Below are 9013 nucleotides of genomic sequence, written 5' to 3'. Positions count from 1 at the left end.
TGTGAGTCCATAGTGATACCCCAGATAAAAAAAAATGGAAGCACTCCCTTTTTCAGGAGAATATAATCTAATAAGGGGGAAGAAATGATAAAATTAGAAAAATCACCATTTTGCAACCACCAGCTCAGTAATCCAGGCAAAGACTGCCAAAGGATGTAAAAACTACTGAGTGAAAGTTGGAGAACAAGATACTCTCAGTCTTAAAGGCCAGTTACTTATTAATTACAAAGGAGAAAATGTACCTTTCCTTTTTTTTTTAGATTTTATTTTTAAGTGATCTCTACTCTACACCCAACGTGGAACTCCAACTTACAACCCTGATCAAGAGTTGCATGCTGTATGGACTGAGCCAGCCAGGTGCCCCAAAAATGTACCTTTTCAATGAAGACAGCTGGTAAACACCACATGAGCCAAGAGATAAAACTTGGCATCATCGATAATAGGATAAATTTATGTTATTTCCTCCTGATGTGAGCAATGGGAAAGACAGGCCATCACCTCTGTTGTATTCTTGCTAAAAATTGAGTCCTAGGAACTAAGGTGGCGGCCGCGTAGGAGGACCCCAGGCTGGTTTTGTCCGTGGAACACAATGAGATAACTATTAAATCATCTTAAATACCCCAGACATCGGCGCAAAGACGTACAGAACAAATTCCACAACTAAAGGGAGAGGAGAAGCCTCATGGAGGAGGAAGGAAGGGCAGAAACGTGATTTGGGGGGGAAAGGGATCATGATTGCTGGGGAGGGGGAGAGGGAGCAATGGTCGAGGAAGTGACAGAGAGGCGGGGTGGGCACACAGGGGAACCCATAAGGAGAACATATCCGCAAAGCCATTCGCTGGGAAAAAGAGAGGGGCTGATTTTCCTGAATTCCTGCAACCCGCGGGGCTTCAAGCTTGGAGTCGGTGGGATTGGCTGGGATAGAGCACCGAGGGCGCTGCCCTGCTGCTGGAGAGAAGGCTGGCAAACACACAGGGAGCAGAGAGCATGAGAACAGCCATCTGAAGAGCGGCACAGGGCGGGAAGATGATTTGCCCTTCTCGCAGGAGTCGCAGAGAGGGAGCACTCAGGGGCGCCATCTTCCTCGCAGACTCTCGGCACAAACGCAGGCGCACCAGCAGGGGGCAGCCGCGGGCCAACGCCGGCTGCCTCCCTGGCTTCCAACGAACCCCACTTCCCAGCACTCTGGTGGGACTGTCTTTCCAGGCCAAGCTGGGCCTCGGTCCCAGACCCTCCCCCGGGAGACCCCCTCAGGCCCCTGCCCCCAACGCGTCCCTAAAGCCCGGAGTTTGAAGAGGCGGCTGGCCTGGCTGGGAGAGAAGCCGCAGGGCCCCGTGCCCTCCGGGAGAGGAGAGGAGGCAGCCCTGCAAGCCAGGGGCAGGCGGCCTGGAAAGAGCGATCTGGAGAATCTCTGGGACACCCCCGGGAGGGCAGATGAGTTGTTCTTCTCAGAGTGCTTTCCCTAGAGGCAGCGGCCTCAGAGGCTGCTCTCTCGGGGCTAAGGAGGAGGCCAGTGCCATTTTCCTCCCAGGCGGGTCAGCATCCACAAAGAGCCACCTGGGGCGGTGAGCAGCACAGCGAGGACGCGGGCTGTCCAGCCTGCGGGATGCCAAGGCCCACCGCCTGGCGCTCCGGCCTGCTGCCCTGCTCAGCCAGTCTTGCCTCCGGCCCGGTATGGCGGGGCCCCTTGTCCAGGAGAGCAGCACCAGCCCCTGCACATACCGCGTCCCCCGACTAGAGAGTTCTGCGGGGCTGCTGTCCTAGTGCAAGGAGCCTCAGGTCCCATTTCACAAGCAGAGCAGAGCACGCCTCGTGCAAACTCGCCACATTCCGACCAGGGACCAAACACCGTCCACAACCGGCCAGGAGAGCCTCTGCAGGTGACCTGCCTGAAGGCCAGAGCAGCAGAAGGCACGCAGCCCCCACCAGAGACCCCCGCCCCAGGGCCCGGCGCCGGGCACTACATACCTTCTGCTTCATAAAGCCATTTCTCTCCGGAGTGGGAAGCAAACGGACTGTTCTTGTACCGGGAAGAAGGCAGAAACTTACACAACATGCCAAGACAGAGGAATTCATCCCAAATGAGAGGACAAGATCAAGTCATGGCCACAGATCTAAGCGAGACGGATAGACAGAACATGCCCGATGGAGAGTACAAAAGGCAGTCCTAAGGATACTCGCTAGGATTAAGAAAAGAATGGAGGACTTCAGGGAGGCCCATCCCACGGAGAGAAAAGAGTTTAAAAAAAATTTGTCAGAAATGAAAACTACAATAACTAAGACGGAAAACAGGCTGATGCAATGAACACGAGGATGGAAAGAGTAGATCTCTCCATAGGCACTTGGCAAACCAGAAGGGAGGGGTATGATCTCTTGGAGGTGCTGAATAGGAAGAAAACTCTGATGGCAAATGGTAAGGTTGTTTTTGTTTGTTTGTTTGTTTGTTTGATGGTCGAGTAGTATCCCCTTGTCTATATATACCACATCTTCCTTTGTCCATTCACCTGTGAATGGACATCTGGGCTCTTTCCATTGTTTGGCTCTTGTGGCCATTGCAGCTGAAAACATAGGTGCAGGTGCCCTTGGGATCACTGTGTTTGTATCCCTTGGGTAAATACCCAGTAGTGCAGTTGCTGGTTTGTAGGATAGCTCAATTTTTCACTTTTGGAGGAAGCCCCATACTGTTTTCCAGACAAATGTGGAAATTAAGAAACAAAACAGAGGATCATAGGGGAAGGGAGAAAAAAATAAAATAAGATGAAAACCGAGAGGGAGACAAGCCACAAGAGACTCTTAACTATAGGAAACAAACTCTCTCTCTCTCTCTTTTTTTCTCCAGTGTTGCTGGAGGGGAGGTGGGGGGGATGGGGTAACTGGGTGATGGACATTAAAGAGGGCAATTGATGGAATGTGCACTAGGTGTTACATGCAACTGATGAATCACTAAACTCTACCTCTGAAACTGGTAATGCATTATACGTTAATTAACTGAATATTAAAAAAAAAAAAAAGAATGAGAAATACCCTGCAACCAAGACTCTATCCAGGAAGGGCACCATTCAGAATGGAAGGAGAGATCAAGAGTTTCCAAACAAGGGCGCCTGGGTGGCTCAGTGGGTTAAGCCGCTGCCTTCGGCTCAGGTCATGATCTCAGGGTCCTGGGATCGAGTCCCGCATCGGGCTCTCTGCTCAGCAGGGAGCCTGCTTCCCTCTCTCTCTCTCTCTGCCTGCCTCTCTGTCTACTTGTGATCTCTCTCTGTCAAATAAATAAATAAAATCTTTAACAAAAAAAAAAGTTTCCAAACAAACAAGCACTAAAGGAATTTGTGACTATTAACCAGATCTTAGTTATTATTGTCAAATGATGTCTTTATGAGATGTCATTTCCCATTCTCTTCTTTTTTGGATGGTAATTATTACATAGAATGTCAACTTTTTTTTTGTTTTGTAGAACCTATTTATTTTTCTGTTACCTAATAAATTTTTTTCTCCATATAATCTCTATTTTTATATACATTAAAAAAAAAGAAAGCTAAGCCCTAATCCAGTCATGAGGAAATAGTCAGGAAGATCTAGGTGGTAGGGCATTCAGCAAAGTTGGACTCTTAAAAATGGTCAATGCCATGAAAGACAGAAAAGATGAGAGACTCTTCTAGAGTAAAAGACACTAAAGAGATGTGGTGTTCAAAAATGCATGATCCTTGGGGCGCCGGGGTGGCTCAGTGGGTTAAAGCCTCTGCCTTCGGCTCAGGTCATGATCTCAGGGTACTGGGATCAAGCCCCGCATCGGGCTCTCTGCTCGACAGATAGCCTGCTTCCCTCCCTCTCTCTGCCTGCCTCTCTGCCTACTTGTGATCTCTGTCTGTGAAATAAATAAATAAATAAAATCTAAAAAAAAAAATGCATGATCCTTGATTGAATCCTAGGTTTAGGGGAAAATGACTATAAGGGACATTCTGGGGGCAATTGCAGACATTTGAATATGGAATATAGGGTGATGTTATTATATCAATATTACATTTCTTGGGTGTGGTGGTGTCATGGTTATTAGGAGCATGTCCTCATTCTTGGAGATATATGCTAAAATATATGTTTACATATATATATTTGTATATGTATGCAGATTGATAGGGAAAGAGAGAAAGAATAGCTACAGTAAAACACAATGTTAACAATTGGTGAGTCCAAGCAAAGGAAATGTGTGTTCATAGTATCACCCTTCCAACTTTCTATAGATTTGAAAAATCTCCCCTAAAAAGTGGCGGAGAAAATAAGACAGTGCGAATAAAGTACTTGGCCAATGGTACGTCGGTATGTGCTCCAAAAAAGGGTGGGTCTTACACAAGAGTATGAGCTCTAAGAGATCAGAGATTTTTGGTGTTTTTAATTTAGCACAGTATTCCTAGTACCTATGGCAGTGCCTGGCACTTAAGATCGTACTCAACAAACATTTTTTGAAATAAATCACTGAGGGGCACCAGGGTGGCTCAGTCTGTTAAGCGTCTGCCTTCAGCTCAGGTCATGATCTCAGGGGACCTAGGATTGAGCTCCACATCAGGTTCCCTGCTCAGTGCGGAGCCTGCTTCTTCTTCTCCTTCTGCCCCTCCCCCTGCTCTTGCTTGCGCTCTGTCTCTCTCAAATAAATAGATTCTTAAGGGGGGGGGGGAGAAACTAATCACTGGTATGATTGTACATTAGAAATGTAAAATGAAAAAAAATTTAATTTAAATACCACCACAGGACAATGTATAACTTCATGGGACAGCTGTTTCTATGGTCTGAGTATATAGCTGTGCCAGTTGCTTTCATTAAAATGACTTCTCTATGATTAAAAAATATGACTTAAAAAGAAAATCTTTCTGCTTGAATGAGATGAGTTTGGTAACTCAATTACAAGAAGTAATATTCTCTGAGTAACATCAGCGTGTTTGGTTAAACCATTTGGGATTACTGTGAGCGGGGGGAAAAAATTAGCTGGTTTAAGAGCTTCATTTTTTCTAACCCTGACCCAAATTGACATCAACTGACTTCTTATGGTAGGGGTGCTAACGCCCTCTGGTGGAGAGAGATACACATCTGGTTTCTATGGAAAAGGCCCGCAGAACAGGGATGCAGTGGGAAGAATGGCTTTACCCAGAGATTTCTGAAAACTTACCCCCTCACTTCCTAGACACATGGTGACCCTACAGTCTGAATTTGATGAGATCATTTTTGACTCAATGAATAGCCAGCTTTGGGGAATGCCTGAGCCAGGCTGGGCTGAACAAAGTACAAATTTAGGAATGGCAGGTGACTTTTGTAGTTGAGTTAAAGCTTAGTGGAAAGACTTGTTCCCAGTATCACGAGTGCCACGGGAAACCTGAAAGTCCGTTTGAACTGTGAAATTTGTCAGGATCCTGTTTCCTCATTCATCGTGACAAGAATGAGAGTATAGGGGCACCTGGGTGGCTGAGTGGGTTAAGCCTCTGCCTTCCGCTCAGGTCATGATCCCAGGGTACTGGGATCGAGGCCCACATCAGGCTCTCCACTCAGTGGGGAGCCTGCTTCCTCCTCTCTCTCTCCTGCCTCTCTACCTACTTGTGATCTCTCTCTCTCTCCAATAAATAAATAAAATCTTAAAAAAAAAAATGAGAGTGTACTCCGCCATATACCTCAGGAACAACTTTGGGCAGAATCCCAGGCTGTGATTACCTAGGGAAGACTGGATGCTGGCCAAACAGCTCACAAATGCCCAGTCTGTGTCCGTGGAAACATCTTTTATTTTTTCTTAGTTTCTAATATTAAAAGATCTTTTTTTTTCCCCCTGGGTGTAAAAATCATTCATGGCTAAGAAGAAGTGGTCTATACATATGCAATGGAATATTATTCAGCCATAAAAGAATGAAATCTTGCCATTTGCAATGACATGGATGGATCTAGAGGGTATTATGCTAAGTGAAATAAGTCAGTCAGAGAAAGACAAATTCCATACAATCTCACTCATATGCAGAATTTAGGAAACAAAACAAACAAGCAAAGGGGAAAAAATAAGAAGGAGAGGAAGAGAGAGTAATGAGCCAGGGTGATGTAGGGAAGTGTTGATTCACTGTACTATACACCTGAAACTAACATCACACTGTATGTCAACTAACTGGAATTTAATTTTTTAAAAGATTTATTTACTTATTTGTCAGGGAGCAAGGAGAGAGCACAAGCAGGGGGAGCAGCAGGCAGAGAGAGAAGCAGACTCCCCACTGAGCAAGGATCCAGATGTGGAACTCGAGACCTGGGTCCGGGGATCATGACCTGAGCTGAAGGCAGATGCTTAACCGACTGAGCCACCTAGGCATCCCACTAACTGGAATTTATTTATTTAAAAAAATATTTTATTTATTTATTTGACACAGAGAGAGAGAGTGCACAAGCAGGAGGAGAAGGAGGGGAAGAAGCAGACTCATCAATGAGTGGGGAGGGTGATGTGGGGCTCGATCCCCAGGACCCTGGGATTATGACCTGAGCCAAAGGCAGACCCTTAACTGACTGAGCCACACAGACATCTCTACATTAACTGGAATTTAAATAAAAACTTTAAAAAATGATATATGGCCTATATAAAAATTATAAAAAATATTCAAGTAAAAATCACCTGAAATCTGTCTACATTGTGATAAATACCATTGGCATTTTTAAAATTAATTAATTAATTAATTAATTTAGAGTGAACAGGAGGGAGAGGGAGAAATAATCTGAAGCAGACTCTGTGCTAAGCACAGAGCCTGACATGGGGCTTGATCTCATGACTGCAAGGTCATGACCTGAGCTGAAACCAAGAGTCAGACACTTAACCAACTGAGCCACCCAGGTGCCTCCCACCTTTGGCATTTTTGATGATGCTTTCTTCAGGTCATTCTATGCATACAACCACATAGAGTAGGAATGTCGAATTATACATTAATGGGATGACAATATGCCTATTCCCTTATAACTAGCTTTGTTTTTCTTTCAACAATGTGTGGCGAGCATCTTCCAATCCAGTTATACTGATTTTAAAAGTTTTTAAGTGTTAAATGATTAAAGCTATATATGCTCATAATAAACATGCAAGTAACAGTGTCAAAGTTAGGAAAAATGAACATTCTCCCCCCATCTTCCTAATTCCACTCCCCAGGTAACTACTTTTAATTGTTTTGTGCATAATCTTCCAGATTTTGCAATATAAACATAAATTCTGTAAGTAGATGATTTTAGACACAAGTGGGATCACATGATGCACGTTGGTCTTCTGTGAGTTTTTTTCACTTGACTGTGTCTTGAACATCTTCCTGTGTCAGCACGTGTGTGTGTGTGTGTGTGTACTTAATCCTTTTAAGAACTGCAGAATATTCTACTGTAAAGATGAAACAGTTTGTTTAACCAGTGACTTCTCTTGATGGATATTTTGATTGTTTCCAATATTTTGATATATAACTGCCTTACTGAGTATTCTTTTATTCTTTTTTTATTCCTTTTTATCCTGTTATTCTTTTTTAAGCCTAATGTAGAGCTTGAATTCACGACCCTGAGATCAAGACCTGAACTGAGATCAAGAGTCAGATGCTTAACCGACTGAGTCACCCAAGCTCCTCATCACTGAATGTTCTAATAATATGTCCTGTTATACTTCTTTCATTGTTGCTAAAACATAAATTCCTAGAAGCAGACCAAAGGATATGCATGTTTAATTTTATTTGAAATCTTAGTATTTATTTATTTTTATTTTTTTTAAGATTTTATTTATTTATTGACAGAGATCACAAGTAGGCAGAAAGACAGGAAGAGAGAGAGAGGTGGAAGCAGGCTCCCTGCTGAGCAGAGAGCCGATGCAGGGCTTGATCCCAGGACCCTGGGATCATGACCTGAGCTGAAGGCAGAGGCTTTAACCCACTGAGCCACCCAGGTGTCCCAAAATCTTAGTATTTAATTTCATTTTGTAAGCAGTAATATTCAATGACTCAGCTATATTTCAATTATATTGAAATACTAGAATCTATTTAAACATGCTCCTGTTTTATGGTGACATTGTTTCTGTTTTTGCAATTACAAATAATACAATAAGCATTTTTATATTGTGAATCATCATCATATAAAATAATATCATTAGGAGAGATTCTTTTTTTTTTTAAAGATTTTATTTATTTATTTGACAGAGAGAGAGATCACAAGTAGACAGAGAGGCAGGCAGAGACAGAGAAGCAGGCTCCCCGATGAGCAGAGAGCCCGATGCGGGGCTCGATCCCAGGACCCTGAGATCATGACCTGAGCCGAAGGCAGAGGCTTAACCCACTGAGCCACCCAGGCACCCCCATTAGGAGAGATTCTTAAAGAAGTAATTACTGAGTGAAAAGTTTGGGTTTCTTAGGACTTAATTCATATTGCTAAAAATTGCTTTCCAGAAAGGTATATCAATTTATGTTCTGACCATCCAAATTCTACTGTTAGTAAAATTGAGGATGGACATCTTTTTACACATTTACTGGCCATCGATTTTTCTTTTGTGAATTGCCTGTTCATTTCTATCTATTTTTCTATTGGGTTGTTTGGCATTTCTTTGTATTTTTTTAGGAGTTCATGTATCTGCTGGCTCATTCATTGATCCAATAAACAAATATTTGATCACCTGCTATGTGTTAAATACTATTCTAGGTGCTGGAGGTGAATATGACAATGAGCAAAATAGACCAAAATTATACTCTAGTCAGGAGGAGGGGTGTAGGAAGTAAACAACTAGATGTCCGTTGGAAATAGTGCTATAAAAGCAAGCAAATAAACAAAGGTAGTAAGATAGAGAGTGTAAGAAATGCTATTTTATATGGATGGTCAGGGAAGGTCTCCCCTTGAACAGAAACCTGGAGTACATGAGGAAGCAAGCCATTCATATCTTCCTGGGAATGAGAACTTAAGGCAGAGGGCACAGTACATTCTTCATGAATTCTGGATATTGACTCTTTCCCAGAATATCTCTTGCCTTTTATGGTTGTTATAGTGTCTTGTACAG

This window comes from Lutra lutra, chromosome 9, assembly GCF_902655055.1.
Source record: "Lutra lutra chromosome 9, mLutLut1.2, whole genome shotgun sequence".
NCBI lineage: Eukaryota > Metazoa > Chordata > Mammalia > Carnivora > Mustelidae > Lutra > Lutra lutra.
This window is presented reverse-complemented; position numbering follows the sequence as displayed.